Source organism: Pantherophis guttatus, chromosome 1 (assembly GCF_059756535.1).
Source record: "Pantherophis guttatus breed Tessera chromosome 1, ASM5975653v1, whole genome shotgun sequence".
Taxonomy (NCBI): domain Eukaryota; kingdom Metazoa; phylum Chordata; class Lepidosauria; order Squamata; family Colubridae; genus Pantherophis; species Pantherophis guttatus.
Genome location: NC_142063.1, coordinates 271,329,991 through 271,349,511, shown reverse-complemented (window position 1 = coordinate 271,349,511; position 19,521 = coordinate 271,329,991).

Sequence of the window (19,521 nt, the reverse complement as noted above, 5' to 3'; positions counted from 1 at the left end):
ATAGAATGGCAGCCATAATTCTCAGCTTCTGAATAGACATTATTTCTATGGAGAGATAAGGTTTGATTATATGATTTGGGACAGTCAAGATTTAAGTCAAGATTTAAAATTTGAATTGTAATTATATGTACATATGATTTTGGAGGAGGGATTTTGAGTCAAAGTTGAGTCCTAATGACTGCCTAGATCAGGGGTCCCCAAACTTGGCAGCTTTAAGACTTGTGGACTTCAACTCCCAGAATTCTCCAGCCAGCATAGCTGGGAGCTGAAGTCCACAAGTCTTAAAGCTGCCAAGTTTGGGGACCCCTGGCCTAGACTAATTCCTGCAGTTTTATGGGGTAATATTTTTGGAGTTGGTTTTGCCTCCTTTCTAGGGGTAAGAGAAAGAGAGACAGGCCTAAGTCACCCAGCTGGCTTCATGCCTAAAGTTGTAGTAGAACTCAATGTTCAGGTTTCTGGCCTGGTGCCCTAACCATTACACAAAATTAACTCTTCTGTAAATATATAAACCAAAAACTTTATACAAAACAAATGAAATCTTGGGTTTGATTTTGTTTTCTTGTGTACTTCTAATTCTTTTAAAACTAAAAAGTAATATTTTCCCTTTCATTCTTTCCCCAATTATTTCAACTAATTTTATTAAGGTTCTTGCTTTTTTTGCTTAATTGATGGCATAATAATATTAAAGTTATGTGCTAACTGTAATTTTTTACAGTTGATGACTTTATAAAATGTTTAAAATGAAATAATAAATATGGCGGCTATAGCCAAGGCATTCAGGATTGTTGGGAGGGAAAAGCTTGGTTATATATCTACTTCTTTTGCTGTCCTAATGATTTCTCACTGGGAATGCCCATATTCTTTTTTAAAAAAATAGCACATCATAGTCCAGTAATAATAGGTAAAGTATTACACTTCAGCGGCAATTGGTATATTTAGATGGAGAACAGAACATGGCAAACATTGTAAAATAAAACTGCATCTATGAGCTGACTATGAGATTTTATTTATGTGATACTGCTCTATTGTAGGGTACAAAATTTTCTTTCGATTACTTAGAATATTTTGTTTCACCTGAAGAAGTCAGCAAGTCTACCTAATTCAGGACCTAAAAAGAAGGAGGGTTTTTTATTTAAAAGGAGAATTTTTCATTTAAAAGCGAGATGCTTTCCATTCATCCTTGTTAGGATTCTGCAGTTACCTCAAATGAGCATTAAATGTACCTTATTAAATTATGTATAATTCTTGTTTCCTCAGTCTTGCCCAGCTTCATGGGACTTGACATTATTGATAGAGGCTATAAGAGGATGGATGATCTATCTTTGAAGAGACATGGGGAAATGAGATCCCATTGATATCCCTGGATCTCTAAATAGCTTTTGGTATTGTTGACTGTGGGTGGGAGCTGGTAGATGAAGGTTGTCCCCATGCAGTGGTTCTATTTCTTTGATTGTCACTGGAAGTGGTATGGAATAAAGAAGAAATTCAAGTTGCCTGCTCATATGCCAAGCAATCATTCTACTGCTGAAACCCTATAACAATGATTTTCCCCCTTTTTTGAACTTACTTGATCAAGCGAGAACAGATCATGCCTATATGTGTAAGGCTCGGTTAGCATTGGAATGATTGCAATTGAAAATAAAAAGATTTTCATGACAGTTGGAGGCCAATCATCACTTTGAAGGGAAACGGCGAAGTATGGAAAGAAGTGAAGAAAAGGAATGCACTTAAAAGGACAAACATGTTTTTTTTCAAGATGCTGCAGAATAAGACTCTTATTTGATACATATCTTGACCATGTGAATATGTGGGATGCTGGCATTGGTTTTTAGAGGTGTATTCCTTTAATAATAGAGGAAGATTTTAGGTCTCTATTGCTCATGCCATTTGGGTTGCTGCTTTTGTTGGGATTGACTGAGGAATCATTGAGATGCACTGGAGATGCATATGGTTTTGTAGAGTAAAGGAGATTGGGGAGCTATTTAGGGCATCAGAATGTGTGTGTTTTGGTCCAAATTGGACAGTAGAGAATTGGGTTCTGGCTTTGTACTCCTCACTATTTCCATTGTGGCTGTTCACATTTGTGGAAGATGCAAGATCAATCATTGCCACTCAGCTAGTCTGTTGGGACTAATGTTGGATTAATCACTGTCACTGTCACTGTTGGATCAAGCACTGTCACACTCCTTCAGTTAATAGATGTTTCCTCACTGCTTTCAAATGGAGAAGGTTCATCCATTATTCCTGTAGCAGAAAGATTTAATTATTACTCAGTAAGCTTTCTGCATACAATGGAAGGAGAACCATCTTGTTCCACTTTTAAGAGTAAAATGTCTTTGGTTGTCCTGATATGGTCATTCTAGATTACTATGGAACTATCATTCATGATTGGTAAGTGTTCACTAAAGAGTAGTAGGTATATATTACCCGTGTTTCCCTGAAAATAAGACCCTGTCTTATTTTTTTTGAACCCCGAAATAAGCACTTGGCCTTATTTTCGGGGAGGTCTTATTATTTTGGGGTGTGTGGACAAGATGGGGCTCCTCTTGCCATCTTACCTGATTTCCAGCTATGAGTTTAAATATTTTCGGGGAGGGCTTATCTTCAGGGGGAGGCTTATTTTAGCGCATGCACTCAAAAGCCCAACTGGGCTTATTATCAGGGATGTCTTATTTTCAGGGAATCAGGGTATTTTCTGTGTACCTTACACATTCTCATTTCTTTTTCTCTCTTCTCTTTCTCGTATGCTTTTATACATATTCAGATTAGTTATGGAAAATATTTTAGTCTACTACTACATAAGGGGAAAAAAAGATCAGTCATCATATTAAAAAAAAGGATGCAAAACAAGACAAACTCATGATTCCTGACACAAATATATAATATTCTAGAAATATGACCAAATGACATTGAAAAGACAATTAAATAATCCTACACTGATTTCCTTCCATGAATTTTCAGTATTGGTGTCATTTAATATTATTCCTCACAGATATCTGAAGGAAACTGTGAGGGCTCTTTATTTTCCAAGGACACACCGCAGCAGATAACTACACAATGCTTTATTGTAGCATGCACTTTCAACAAGCAGTTGCCTTGGGTTAACTCTATCCCCCCCTAGGTTTTGCAATTTGATGCAAATAAGTATTTGATGGATATTCCTTACATCAAGTAAAAAATGTAAAGTTTGTGGAGTGGAATATAACCTTTGCCTCCCTCCAAAAATTCTTGTTGGAATTAGGTGCTGCCTCAACATGATTACAACTCTTCTGATTGCTGCCAAACACCAGGTCGGAATCACACCACAATGAGCTTGTGGTTCTGGCTGTTGTTTGTAGTAGTTGTACATTTTCAGACGTCACTTCCTTATCTACCCATTGTCTTCTTAATGTTCTATCGACACACCCACACTTTTGTAAGCTAAGGGGCAGGGTGAGGTGCCTATGAACATCAGCACATTCCTAAAAACATCAGGTGTGGCTCAATTAGCCAGACACCTGGAACACAGGTGTGAACGCTTATGAGTAAGCTGTAAGGGGGAAGGAGAATGAATTAATGAATAAACCACCTACACTCAAGTTTCCGAAACTTCTACTGTTCTTTAGGAAAAGGGATGAGCTGAGGCTATTCTTGGGGATATGAGGGCGGAAAACATTTCTGCATGGTTGCAGCTGTTTTTCTCAGGCAGCTTCATTCCCTTACAGAAACAATGACAGTTAAAATTCTATAAATGATATGAATTGCTTTACAGCAATTATGAATTAGGGCAACCTAGAAGAGTGTCTTGGTTGCGATTCCTCCTTGCTACAGATGCTAAAGCAGCTGTACATCTAATTTAAAGCAGCTGCACATCTAAAGCAGCTGCGCATCTATCTGACAGTTAGAACAATTAATCAGCGCAATGACTTATCTCCAGAAGTTGTGGATGCTCCAACACTGGAGGTTTTTAAAAAGAGATTGGACAACCATTTGTCTGAAATGGTATAGGGTTACTTGCTTGAGCAGGGGTTGGACAAGAAGACCTCCAAAGTCACCTTCCAGCTCTGTTATTCTGTTAATTAAAACAAAAACAAAAACCACAGTGTATTCATTATAAAGAGATGCCTTAAAGAAAGAAATGCAGAAATACCAGGACTGCAGCAATTGCATCACTAAGCAACATGACTGTGCTTTATGACAATATGGTTTAGGGAAGGAAATCATGGCTCCAATTGTCATTGTAAGTCTAACCCTAGTGAAGTCTGATACATTATTCATGCCTTGTTTCATTTCACCTGAAATTCAAGATTATAAATTACGTTCAATTATATGTAAATGAGGCTCTAATTTATCTTCTTTTCTGAGACTATAATTCTATGCATATATACAAATATTACTCAACGAACTTTCCAGTTGCAAACTTTTGCCAATACAATTAAACGTGTCTCAACTCACATACAGCAGGTCCCAGAAGTCAGGAGAAAGCAGGAAAGGATAATCATACATATGTTGTGTGCTAGAAATTAAACTTTTCCTGCCTTCTCCCAACCTCTGCTTGTATACTGTTTGCGGATCAGGTTGTTGTTTAGTTGTGGGTGGTGTGTAGTGACTGTGCATGTTTTTAATTAAGCTGAAGAGTGATAATGGAGAGGGGAATAGTGCAAAGAAGTGCCAGTTCATCATGATGCAGACAAAGGTGGAGAAATTGAAGAAAAGGGAGGGGAGGGCAAACATGGCACTTTCCTACAACATGAATCTTTCCACAGTCAGAAGAATCATTAGGAACAAAGAGAAGTTCATGGCATATGTGAAAAGTTCAGTGTCTATGCAATCCAAACTGATAAGCAGGAGGAAAAGTGATGGATGGAAAACTGTACCTGTATTGGCTATGAGCTATATTTTATTTTATTTTATTTTATTTTATTTTATTTTATTTTATTTTATTTTATTTTATTTTATTATTTTATTTTATTTTATTATTTTATTTTATTTTATTATTTTATTTTATTTTATTTTATTTTATTTTATTTTATTTTATTATTTTATTTATTTTATTTATTTTATTTATTTTATTTTTATTTTATTTTTATTTTATTTTTTATTTTATTATTTTATTTATTTTATTTTATTTTATATTTTATGTTATGTTATTTTATAGTTTAGTTTAGTTTAGTTTTTATTTTAGCGATGCTGTTCTATTGCAGGGCACAATTTTTTTCGACACCTTGAATATTTTGTGTCATCTGAAGAAGCAAGCAAGGATACCCAATTCAAAAATATTTTACTGTCATGTTTTCCATTGACTCTGTTTGTTGTAAGCCAGCTGTGAAGTGCGCAAATAGTGATTATGTGACTGCAGGACACTATGATGATAGTAAACATACACAAGTTGTGAAGCTGCTGAATCTCGATAATATGGCTACAGGGACACTGCAATGATCATAAGTGCCTTTATGCAACCAAGTGGCTGCAAAGTGGCTGAATCTCAATCTCATAACTCAAGGACACTGCAGTGGTTATAAGTGCAAGGATTAGTCATTAAGTTACTTTTTCAACACCACTGTAACTTTGAATGATCGCTAAACAGCATGGTCATTAACTGAGGACCATCTGTATAGCAACAGATTTCTTCCCACTGATTTCAATAGTAGGTGAAAATGTAAAAATTCACTGAGATCAGATTCTTCTAAATTTCTTTTAAAATTACTGATAGAATCTCTAACAATTGCTTTAATTTGGGATTTTTTTTTCTTCCGTTCCATCTTGCCAGATTCTTGGAGACTGCCTAGACAAACCCTTGAAGTTTTGTTGGTAGGATTTCCAAAGTGATTTGCCATTGCTTCCTTCCTAGGGTTGAGAAAGAGTGAATGATCCAAGATTACCCACTCATAGTCTCCTGGTTTCTAGCCTGATGCCTTAATAACTACCCTAAACTGGCTCTTTCAGGAATATTATTATCTTACCATTATTGAGGTGGTCTCAGGATGTTGTGCTTAATTTTATGTAAATTTTACAAGGATAAATAAGGTATGGCTAGACTGTTGCCAGCATTGAGTTTTTTCCCTTTTTCTTTTCTTTAGTTATACAAATAAAATCCATTCATTTTTGTTCCAAAGATCCAATTTCAATCCATAAACCATTATGTGACTGTCATTAATTTAGCTACTGTATTGATGTTAGAAATATCCATATTCACAAGTGTTTTTACAAGTGTCCTTGAATGGTCTAGATTCTCTCCTTATAAACTGAATACATATTCTGCTTTTCTATTCTAACATTATATCTGATATACTAATAGGTAGTGGAAGAAAAAGAAAACTCAATTTCAGAGGGATTTTAAATGTTACTAAGGATGTCTGATACCTTCGTGACAAACTTTTTCCATGGAATAGAAAGAAGTCCTTGTTCACAGATTGGTTCAGATCTCATTCAGAATTAACCCTTGCATCTTGTTTTATTTCAAGTAGAGATAATATTATATACAGTTGTTGGATACTTTCAATAGTTTGTCAAAAGATATGATTAGTTCAAAGAGATATATTATTGCATATCACTGCTATTACCAGTGGAATTCTATGCCCCTGAATTCAATCCTTTGCCTTTCTTTTCTTTTGATTCTTTATATTTTTAATTTTTTCCTAATAAGTTAATGGTAAAGTTTATAATTTCTAGGTTCTTCAAATTTCTAGGTTCTATCATACCTCAAGACCTAAAATGGACATCTAACTATCAAGAGCCTTGATAGTACAGTGGTCTAAGCACTCTGTTATTAACACAGCTGCCTGCAATTTACTGCTGGTTGGCTGGTTGACTCAGCCTTCCATTCTTTCTAAGGTAGGTGAAATAAGGACCCAGTTTGTGGGGGCAATAAGCTGACTTTGTATAAATATACAAAAGTATGAAGGCTATTGCTTAACGCATTGTAAGCCGCCAGCTTCTCCGAGTCTCCAGAGAAGGGCGGCATATAAATCAAATTTTTTAAAAAAAACGTCAAAAACATCATCAAAAAAGCACAACAAAGAATGTTCTTTCTGCGCCAACTCAGAAAGCTCAAACTTCCCAAGGAGCTGCTGATCCAGTTCTACAGAGGAATTATTGAGTCTGTCATCTGCACCTCCATGACTGTCTGGTTGGTTCTGCAACCCAACAAGACAGACACAGACTTCAGAGGATAATTAGAACTGCAGAAAAAACAATTACTACCAACCTGTCTTCCATTGAGGACCTGTATCCTGCACAAGTCAAAAAGAGGGCTGTGAAAATATTTATAGACCCCTGGCATCCTGGACATAAATTGTTTCAACTCCTACCCTCAAAACTACTCTATAGAGCACTGCACACCAGAACAACTAGACACAAGAACAGTTTTTCCCCAAACACCATCACTCTGCTAAGCAAATAATTCCCTCAACACTGTCACTAATTCACTAAGGCTGCATTACTATTAGTCTTCTCATTGTTCCTATCACTCATCTCCTCCCACTTATGACTGCATGACTGCAACTTTGTTGCTTATATCCTTAGGATTTATATTGATATTGTTTTCTAGTATGATTTGATTGCTTATTTGTACCCTATGACTATCATTAAGTGTTGTACCTTATGATTCTTAATGAATGTATCTTGTCTTTTTATGTACACTGAGAGCATATGCACCAGTGGTGGGTTGCCCCTGGTTCACACCGGTTCTATAGAACCAGTAGTAAAACTGGCAGGAGGCTCCACCCACCGACCCCGACATCATCAGAATGCTTCTGCCCTTGCGCAGAAGAGTGTGCGTGTGCACGAGCGAAGCGAGCGCGTGCAGCCCCGTTGCAAACCAGTAGTAAAGCTAAGTAGAACCCACCCTTGATATGCACCAAAGACAAATTCCTTGTGTGTCCAATCACACTTGGCCAATAAAGAATTCTGTTCTATTCTATTCTATAACAAAAGAAGTAGAGAACTATCTCCAGAGCATCCATGTTCTTTTGAAGCACTTGTATATTATAATAGGTGAACTGATTCAGAATCAGGAGGATAGTTGAAAACAATATTAGAAGAAAGTGTTCTTCCATGTCAAACTTTGAAATCAATGCCAATTGTTCATTTATTCCTCTTGGGATGGGTAATATAAATGCATCAGTCAGTTCACTTTGTGGTAGGCCAGAGCTGCCAGATTAACACTAGTTTTTGTGATGTTGCATTGGCTTCCAATAGATCTCTGAGTACAGCACAAAGTGCTGATTTTTACCTATAAAGTCATATATGGTTTGGTGTCCAGCTATCTCCAGGACCAACTCTTTCAAGTAGAAGCAAGCAATCTAGTCCATTCATCTTAAGCAGGGACACTCGGGATGCCTCTTCATTCATGAGGTTTCTACAGATGACCAGAGAACAATATTGATCTTTTATTGCATCACCTCTCTAGAAGAACTTTCCACTGAAAATTTAGTTGGTACCCTCCCTGCTGAATTTCAGGAGGCAATAAAAACAGAACTATTTTGCATAAATTTTAATATATCAAGATAGTCACCTTGAATTTAGGATTCCAAATACTGAGTTGAGTTGATGTTTTTTTAAATTGGTTTTATGTATTTGAATGGAGGTTCCAGTGTAAAATGCAAATAAATAAATACATTGCTATGGATATACAACTTTTGATTTTGAGTCTGCTTCACAAGCTAATGGGTCAACCTTGTTACTTCTTTGATTGGCTAGTTTGGTTTGTAACCTGACTAGATCAACTTGCAGGAACATTCAAAGGTAGTAGCTTCAGCAGTGGCAGATTCATTGGCAACCTTTAAAATCCATTAGTTTCCTTGGCAAGTGCTGGGTTATAAAACATGCTATGCCAGGCTAAAATGAAAAGGCATACTTTGTGTTCCAATATGTTCTAGGAAATCCAATTGACATGTTATGTCGACTTGAGTTTTGTTAATCCTTATTTAGAATTAAGCATGCATAAACTTAATCCCAAGACAAATAAACTACAACAGCCATTTTTTCCCATTCTGTGAGTAACTAAAATTGAGATCCAGAAAGTTTTCCACATCAACCACCAAATTCAACACTGGGAACAGATTTCAGAATTTGCATTTAATGTTGTATGAAGTAAATCTTTGAGTTTCAGAAAATCCAAATCCTCTGGAGTAAACTTTTTATTTATTTTTTTATTTCTGAGACGGTCATTCCAAGTTTTCTAAAGTAGCTCACAGGAACATGGCTAGTCAGTTGTGCTACAATTGTTCAAAGATACAGTTCAGCCCTGCAGCATTATCTTCCCAGCTGGCTAATGCAACTTAAGGGTTGAATTAAGCAGCTTGCAAAAATAAATAAATAAATAAATAAATAAATAAATAAATAACCTCATATCAACTTAAAAATGAACTAATTTTGTTATCAAATAACCTTTTGTGGCTCACTGCCTATCTTAGCAGGACAGAATTATTGCAGAGGGAAGAAAGAGCTGTCCTTTCAGATGGTATTTCAAAAACTAAGCTTATATTTGGATATTCACAAGAAGCACGAGTGAACTGGAATTCATGGGGAAAAATATTCAAGGCTGTGCAAAACTTTCAAAGGAGTGATTGGCTTTCAAGAAGCTTCAAATAAGCATTAGCCAAAGCTAGTTTATGAAGCATTGTGGTTCTCCTCACATCTAAGAAGGAAACAGAGTAACCGCCTTAGAATTACCCATTCACCATCCAGGTCAGGGGTGGTATTCACTTATCTTCGCTACTGGTTCACAAATGTGAGCATGTGCACGCATGCGCAGGACCTTCTGCGCATGCGTAGAGCATCAAAAATGGGAAGTGATTACGTCCGAGCAAGTGGGCGGAGCGTCCCACTGCCATCGCTACTGGTTCTCCCAAACCGGATAGAACCAGCTGAATACCACCACTGATCCAGGTGACTGCTAGATGGCAGCAAAGAGCTTATCTGCAGCTTTACAGCCTGAACTCCTTAACTATGTTGCTTCTTATGTAGCCTTAATCATGTTTCTCCTCTACTTTTTACTTCTTTAACTTTGTCCGTCAAAGCTCAAGATGTTCCCAGGCTGGGCAGTCTTTGCTAACATAAATTGTTAGTAATTCCTGCTCAAGGTGGCCATTTTGGAATCAATTTAGAAGTCAACAAAAATCATTCAGGCTGGGTATCTTCAGCACACACTGCACACAGCCCTGCAGAATCTTACATAATGCCACAAACCATCACTTTTGGGGGTGGGGGGGAGGATAAGAGTCACTTATCTTTCCTACTGTTGTGCTTTATTCTGTGGTGCTTCATCCAGACTAGAACTTTTGACAAGAACTACAGACTCAAATGATTTTGTAGGTTTGCAGCACTGTTGAGAATCCCAAAACTACTTTGGTCTGTTCCTGGGCAGAAGGGTGAGAAAAGTCAATTTTTCCACAGAACATGTTCAAAGTGGCTATCAGAATTGCTTTATTGAGGAGAAGAATGCAAGTTTTTCACTTCTCTGGTTCAAGGCATTTTATTTCCATTGCCTGAATTGCTTTGCCCAAGTGAGTTCCATTTTACTTTGCACAGACTTAAAACCAATCCTATATTTCTTCAGGCAGCCACCACGGGAAAAAATGAGTAAAATATAAGTAATTAATGTCAGGAATAACAAAAAGTAAGGGATGTGATATATATTAAAAAGGGGACACAATCAATAAGATTAGCATGAGTTTGATGAAAAAATTAATGCTTCAGAGGAGGCCTGTAGGATCCCCACATTATCTAGAGACATGCAAAGATTATTGATGTGACAATGATTGATGTGAATATGACTAGCCATCAAGCTACATAGATGAAAGAGATTTAACTCATAATTAATATCTACTTCATTATAAATGTGTAACAATGTTGGAGTATCAGAACAGGGCACAGTATGTGGGTGTTGGTATGGAAATTAGTTGCAACAGCTTCCCTATGCATAATACAAAGGACTTGCTGAGCAATTTGGAACAACTTTCAAGGCTTTAGTATGTCTTCTTTGTGTCCTATCGAAGCCTTTATCTACCTAGTTTAAATGATAAGCCAGTTTAAAAAGCGACATGTTTGTACATACTAGTTATTCAGTGAAGTAGTTATGGCTTTATATTTTAGCTATTCCTAACATTGTATTGTTCTGGATAGAGAGCTCTGATATTGTTCTTGGGATCTGTTTGAGCCACTCTTCCAGCTTAGGAGTCACAGCCCTGAGTGCTCCTACTACCCTTGGGACAACTTTGCCTTTACTTTTCACATCCTCTCTAATTCCTAGCTCAAGCATTAGTACTTTTCCAGCTTCTCATACTCTTCTTCTTCCTGATGTTGCTGTCACTAGGTACCACTACATCTATCAGCACTGCTTCCTTGAGTCGTTGTCTAGTACCATGGGGTCCAGTTGATTGTCCAGCACCATCTGAATCTGAAAGTACCACAAGATCTTAGCCCTCTTATTCACCACAATCTTTTGTAGAATCTCCCATCTAGACTTGGGATCTAGCCAATACACTTGCAAATGTTCCTGTACACAATGCCAACTACTTGGCTGCGCCATTCAGTGTACCTTGTTCCCGCCTGCATCTTACACCCTGCCACTAGGTATTGGATTGTGTCTAAGGTCTCTCTGCATAATCTGCACCTTGGTCCACTGTGTAGTAGACTTCTGCTTCTATGGATATGGACCTCTGCTTCTATAGATATGGTACTTAGTGCCTGTTCTTGAGGTTCTGTGATCACTGCCTCATTATCACTGCCAAAGTATGCAGGCTGATGGCATGGATTCTGTTTTTCCTATTGAGCCGGCTCTTCAGAACTCTCTTATCTTTTGTTGCTACTTGGATGTTGCTGCTTTTCTTGCTTCCTCATCATGGTACCCATTGTTAAAGAGCCTTGGTGGCGCAGCAGACTAAAGTGCTGTTAAGTAGCACTTAGCTGCCAGCTGCCTGCAATTACTGCGAGTTCAAATCTCAGCAGGCTCAAGGTTGACTCAGCCTTCCATCCTTCCGAGGTAGGTAAAATGAGGACCCGGATTGTAGGGGCAATAAGCTGACTTTGTATAAAAAAGAACACCACTTAGGGGGGCCCGAAAGCCCCCTTACAGTATGAAGGATGAAGTATGAAGGCTATTGCTTAACGCATTGTAAGCCGCCCTGAGTCTCCGGAGAAGGGCGGCATATAAACCGAACCAATAAATAAATAAATAAATAAATAAATAAATAAATAAATAAATAAATAAATAAATAAATAAATAAATAAATAAATAAATAAATAAATAAATAAATAAATAAATAAATAAATAAATAAATAAATTGTGGGATATCCAAGTACTTGTAGCTGGTCTTCCACTCCTTCAGTCTTAACTACCTTCGCTCTCTTGGCTACTATCCAACCACACATTTCCATATATCTTCACTGTAGATTTGTGTCAAGTGGATCAGTAAGCTGATGTCTCATTCATTCTTAACACACAGCTCGATATCATTTATGTAGAGGAGGTGCCTGAAAGTAGTTCCACTTTTGAGCTTATATCTGTAACCAGTCCTAACATGGACCTTGTTAATTAACAATGTCTGAGCCAGCATGACTCTTTTAGTTCATGTCACTCTCATATTTGAAGTGGGCAGGTGAAGCATTAAGGCAGTGTTTCTCAACCTTGGTAGCTTGAAGATGGGTGGACTTCAACTCCCAGAATCCCCCAGCCAGCAGCGCTGGGTAGGGGATTCTGGGAGTTGAAGTCCACCCATCATCAAGTTTCCAAGGTTGAGAAACACTGCATTAAGGGGTCTATATTCAAAACCCCTACTGGTACAATAGATGCCAGCCAGGATTTGAACCCTAGTCTTCCACATCAAAGGTGGTGTTCTAGCTACGGCACTACAGTATCCAGCTGCTTGATATATATTATTTATTTATTTACTGATAAAGATTTAATTGCTGTTATTATTTTCAAAATACTGATTCAACTGAGCTTACCCCCTCTGAGGGATTATTTACAGTTTATTTCAAAAACATTGTTAGCATAAAAGATCTGGTTAAAGGTTTGAAAACTGCAGCTATGAAATTTCATAAGGACAAAGTATACTAGAACTCCTAAATCATCCATAGTCATAGTCTAATTTATGCTATTGTAGCATTTTTAGGCCCCAGGTATGGCATACACAGTGCATCATTATGGAGGGGGAAAATGTTACCAGATAATATAAAATGATAACTACAGAGATAGTTAGTGTCAGGCCTTTGAAGAAAATAAAAATAAAACAGAGAATAGGAGGAAATGTGACATTATGAATTTAAATGAAAGACTTACTGGGAAAATGCTTTAAATCAGAATGCAAAAGGTTACTCCCAACCTTTAAAAATTGATCCTAGTTTTAGCAAATTGCATACTTTAGTTGATTCTGTGATACCCAGCATAGCATTCAAAGGGGGAAGAAGTTTCCTTAGTGACCTCAAGCATAGAAAGACCTCAGATCTCTCCAAATAGCTCTACATGATCAGGTGGTATCCAGTTCTTTGCTTTTCTGAAGAGTGATCCTTGTTGATTAGATTGATGATGAGTAATTTAGGTAGAAAGTATGTTTTTACAAGGTAAAATTTTACTCAGAAATCTTCTATAAAGATAAATATATTTACCCTGAATAGTTATTCTATTATTATTCATAAATTTAATATTTACTAAATAAATTAATAAAACTGAACCAAGCATTTATTTATAAATTTATTGCAACATTCTAATTATTTGATTTTTTTTTTCCATATTATCACTCCTAATTGGTATTGCTATTCTTGTCAGCCACATGGGCTTTTTCCTGGAGGGAAAGGTGGAATAGAAATTGAATGAATCAATAAACCTCATGTGGCAAGGTCTGCCATATTGTATTATAGCTTATAGCAGAGCTGTCAAACTCGCGGCATGCAGGCCGAATGCATCACATGCTGGCCACACCCACGCCCAGTTTAGCAAAGGGGAAAAAAGTCACGATACATCACATGACGACGCAAATTTGACACCCCTGTCTTATAGCTTATAGAACTATGTAGGCTATATTTGGAATGTAATATGATGATGTATTGCAAAAAGATCTAGAAAATTCATCCAGTGGCCATTCATCTGTCTTGCCTCCAATGCAGGGACATCTAAAGAAAATTATCCTTTTATAATCTTAATACATAACCAGGACTATATTGAAACCAGTTCTTCCTGGGTAGCGGACTCTACAAAAATCAAACTTTCAGTAAACCTCTGAATCCCATTTCTACATTCTATTTTTTTTTAACTGAGAAATGCCATTCAAATTAAGTTGCATCTTCACTTTCCCCTCTATTGTTTACAATCCAATTTAAAGTGCACTTTAAGTGTAATTCATGAAGTTGAAGGTGATTCAGGTCTCTCTATGTAATTATGGAATCCAGTTTTTCAAAGGTCAGCAGGAAAAACAAAATATAAAATTCTCCTTTTTGACCTGCTCTGTCTCTGAAGTAATCCAATACTTCAGAAATCAATATATTCTTGAGACAGCATTCTATGGAAAATATAGAGCTTAATGTTATCTGATATTTAAGTTGTACAAATTCAAGCAAATTGCAGAAACTATAATCCCAGGCTGAGTCGCTGGTCCAGATCTAATCAGTAACATGCTCTTCTGGCCATCAACAGTACTTCTTGTGTAGCACAGGGAGAAGTGCATGCCTATTATTTTAGTTTTATTCTACCTTAGTGGGATGTGTGGAGGATTGAATAATGCTAATTATTACTTTATTATTATAGCATTCTGAAGTGTGCACAAAATGGCTTTCAGCTACTAGCTCATAAGGGAAAATACACAGCTTAATAATAGATCATGTACTCTGACTGTAGAAGTCTTAATTCACTTTGTGGTTGTTTCAGCACAGTTTATATAGCCCTCTACTAGTATTCTAGATAGCCATCTGCCTGACTAGTAGTATTATTCTCATCAAAGAAGTGAAAACAGTCTAGAAATTACTGCTCAGTTAGTAGGGATTTCTTCTGAATGAAAATTCATTAAGACCACTTCCCTGGTAGTTAAGACTTGTATATTGGAGGTGGAAGCCCCTTGAGAGCTGTATGCAATGAAATTTCATTTTAATGTATGCCGATTAGTGTACATTCAAAGGGACAATAAAGTTATTCTATTCTATTGAAGTCTCATTGTAGCATCATCCAACTGTCAATGCAGTGATAGAAACTCTGTCCTTATTACTAGCACAGTGATGCTTAAATGACTCTAGATAACACTATGTTTGTTAGTGGAAAAAGGCATATACTGGCTAATTGTTCCCTTTCCTTTTTAATTGATTTTTGTGTTTGTGTGATAAGAAAATATATGAGGTTTATAAATACAAAATGGTATTAGTATTAGTAGCTTAAAGTCATCCAACAATAGATATCTGGTACAGGGATGGGTTCTACTTACCTTTACTACTGGTTCGCAATGGGAGAGCACGCATGCATAGAAGCTTCTGCGCATGTGCATATCATCAATCATGACATCTGGGCAGGTAGGTGGAACCTCCTGCCGCTTTTACTACCAGTTCTAAAGAACTGGACAGAACTGGGAGCAACCCACCACTGATCTGGTAGAAATCACAATGCTGGGGGGGGGGGGGGATGAAAGAATGTGCATAGTGACATAATATGCAGGAATGGGGATTTAATTCCACAAATAGAGAGAGGAAAGCTGAATTGTTGGAGAAAAAATATCTGAGTCCCAGCAAAAAAGAAAGTATTAGAAAAAAAGCCCAAAACAAGTCTGTCTTGGCAGTATTATATATAAGTTGAAGGCTTTGACAGGCTTTCAAGATCTGCTACATATCCTAGTTGCATTAAAGTCTATTCCAAGACTGCTAGAGACTCTTCAAAGATTGTACAATTAAAAAAAAAAATACTCTTTTGTTGAAATCTCTCTCCAGGTCCCAGTTGCTGAACAAAAGCAATAGTATACATGTATACATAATACATATATATTTGTATATATGTGCACATTCAAAGACAGGCTGACATAACAATGAAAAGGATTTTGAAAAAGCTCTTTGGACTTCACAGAGGCACAGCAGCTGTTTGTTGGGTTGTTTTAAAAGTAGCCAGACTTTTTCAGCCTTCTGCATGAGTTGGAAAAAGACGGTGTCCTTTCTTTATTGAATCTACTTGTTAAAATAAATCTGACCCTTAAAGCTCCATATTCCCAAGCCTTTAAAAAGTTTGCCTACTTTAGTACATAGAAGAGGGCTGTTGCACTTGTGCAGGGCCCAAAGTATCTCTTCAAGGAATTTTCAAAATGTTTGCAGTCTTAACAGATAAACACAGACGTGCACCTCCAGAAACACATTTGAGTGTGGATATCTTGGTGTTGTCTGAGCTTGGCTGCTCGCTTGCAAAAGTTTCATTACAACACTCAACTACATAATATACAACATAGAATAATAGAAATGGAAGGTACCTTGGAGATCTTCTAGTCCAGTGATGGCTAACCTTTTTGCCGTCGTGTGCCAAAAGCAGGGGGAGCGTGGAGGGGTCACACACACACACATGCCCACACCCATAATTCAATGCCCCCCATGTCTCACTCTCCCGCACATGCACATATGACCTCCCCTGCGCCCCATTTTGGGCCTAGCAGGCCTCCCTGAAGCCTCCGGAGCCAGAAACGGCCTGTTTCCAGACTTCCAGTAGGCCCGGTAGGCCCATTTTTCACCCTCCCCAGGCTCCAGAGGTTTTCTTGGAGCCTGGGGAGGGTGAAAACGGCCTCCCCTGCCCCACCTGGAGGTCCTCCGGAGGCCAAAAATGCCCTCCCAGAGCCTCTGCGCGAACTCTGTACTTACCTGTCATCCAAAATGGGCTGCATGGAGACTCCTGGGAGGGGAGGGACACTGTGGGTGGGGCCAGCCAAAAATCAGCTGGGGAGCTGAGCTAGGGCAACTGCCTGCGTGCCCGTAGATATGGCTCTGGGTGCCACCTGTGGCATGCGTGCCATAGGTTCGCCATCACGGTTCTAGTCCAACATCCTGTTCAAGCGGGAGATCCTATACTACTATGAACACATGGCTGTCCAATCTCTTCTTGAAAATCTCCAGTAATGGAGCACCCACATCTTCCAAAGACAAGGCATTCCACTGATTAATTGTTCTCACTGTCGGGAAATTTTTTCTTAGTTCTAGATTGGATTTCTCTTTAATGATCTTCCACCTGTTATTTCTTGTCCTGCTGCTGGTGCTTTGGAAAATAGGTTGACCCTCTATTCTCTATGACAGCCCCTCAAGTACTAGAAGAATGCTATCACATTGCCTCTAGTCCTTTTCTTAATTAGACATATCTAATTCGATCAATCATTCATCATATACTTTAATCTCTAGATTCATTGTTTTTGTTGCTCTCTTTTGCACTTTTTCTAGAGTCTTAACATGTTTTTTTATATTGTAGTGACCAGAAATAGGCACAGTATTCCAAGTGTTGTCTCACCAGTGCAATATAAAGTGATACTATCACTTAGCATGATCTTGAAACTATCCCTCTCTTGATGCAAACTAGGACTGCATAAGATTTTTTGGCAGCTGCGACACATTACTGGCTCATACTTAAGTGGTGATGTTACTTATTGGGTAATAAAACATCTGCAAGCAAACAACCAAGCTCAAACAACACCATGAAATTCACCATTCAGTGCATTGGGGATACACCAGTTCAAACAATACCATATAGGGATCATATTCACTTACCTTCGCTATCCGTTTGCAAATGTGAACATGTGCAGAGGATCAAAAACAGGATGTGATGACATCCAGGAGCGTGGGCGGAGCCTCCTGCCACCGGCGCTACCAGATCACGCGATCCAGAGAGAGCCGGCTGAATTTCACCACTGATGCCATATCTAGAATGTCCAACAGACAATCAAATTGTAAATCAGTTCCATAACAATGGCTATCCATATATGAATAAATTATTTATTTATTTAAATTTTGGCCATTCAACTCCTGTGCAAAATTTAAATTTTGCAGCTGCAATACAGTAAACCTAAGAAAAAAGTACAGCTCATTTCTTCTGCTTAGTAGAGATTAGACTGCAGACTTTTTCTCATAAAGCCTGAAGCACTCTTTAATGATAATAATTAGTACTTTGAATTTCTACTGGAAACAGATGCGTATTCAGTGTAATACTTTAAGGAACGTAGTATGGCTCATGAGTCCTTCGGTGACCATATAGGCATCAGCAATATGATCTCTCCCTTATTACATTATACAACTATTATGGAGAAAGTTTGGAGTAATTGAGTGAAGGTATAGAAATGCTTTGAATTCTGTTGCATTTTGCATCTTAATCTTTGGCCATAGAAGTCTTTATCTTGATTTGATCTGTTTTGTTCTAGCCCCTGGTAATTATAAAAAAATAATAATAAAAGAAACCGAAAAAATCTTATGTGTGAAGTTAACATGATTTTCCTATTCGTGCTTGAAACATCTCCAGCCATCACTACCCATAAAGAAAGGTAGCCAAGGATTTCAGAATTTAACAGCACCAAAGCTGAATGAATAAATATAAGCATACATAAATATATAAATGGATAAATTGGTAGTAAAAAAAAAATAATCCCATAAAATGGTAATAGGAAATTACTTCTCATTCATGCCAAGGAAATTCAATGGATTTTCCAATGAATTAACTAGAAGTCAAGCTCTACTCCAAGGTGACTTTATCTTTTTAAATAGGAATATTGAAACAGGCCATTTTCACCAGACAGCAGCATATTATTATATTACATACTGAAAATAGGCAGGATCTAGGGGAAAAAAATTAACAAAAAAGTATGCGGCAAAGTTTGTGAGTAGATTGTTGTTTGCAAAGCCAACAAAGCAGCAAGTATCTATTCCCCAATTTACATTTTCAACAGCTTATTTTAACTCAATATAATTCCCATTGACATTATCTAACATGCACAATATTAATTTAGTGATTTTTTTTTCTATTCAAATTGCATTAGCTATGATCAGATCTCCAGGGCTGTATTTTCATGTAAATAAATATTGCAGAAATGTTTTATATTAGCTGGGAACTGATCAAAGATACTCTGAATTAAAATTGGTGTTCAAAATAAAGAAGCTCACTTTCTGATGAGGAAATGCAGAGCTTTATGAGAGGTTATAACTGTAAAACTTTCAGGCCCAAGCCTAAAGACGACATAGTGAAATCTAATGAAGTCCATCCTATATTTGCTTTCATCTGATGCAGGGGTTCCCAACCCCAGACCCTGTCCCACTACTGGGCCTTGAGCCCTTTGGAACCGAGCCGCAGAAGTGGTGGGTGAGCGCACGTGTGCGTACATACATCCCTACTTGTGTGAGCAGTGGGAAAGCATACACAAGCTCCATTTGCACGAGCCACGTGCATGTGTGCCTGCTGCTCATGGAAATGGAGCTACGCACCTGTGTTTGCCTGCCACTCACGCAGAACCATCCCCTCTCCACCCCTCCACTGGTCCACAAAGCCAGAAAGGTTGGGGAACTCTGATCCAGAGGTGGGTTTCAGCAGGTTCTGACCAGTTCTGTAGAACC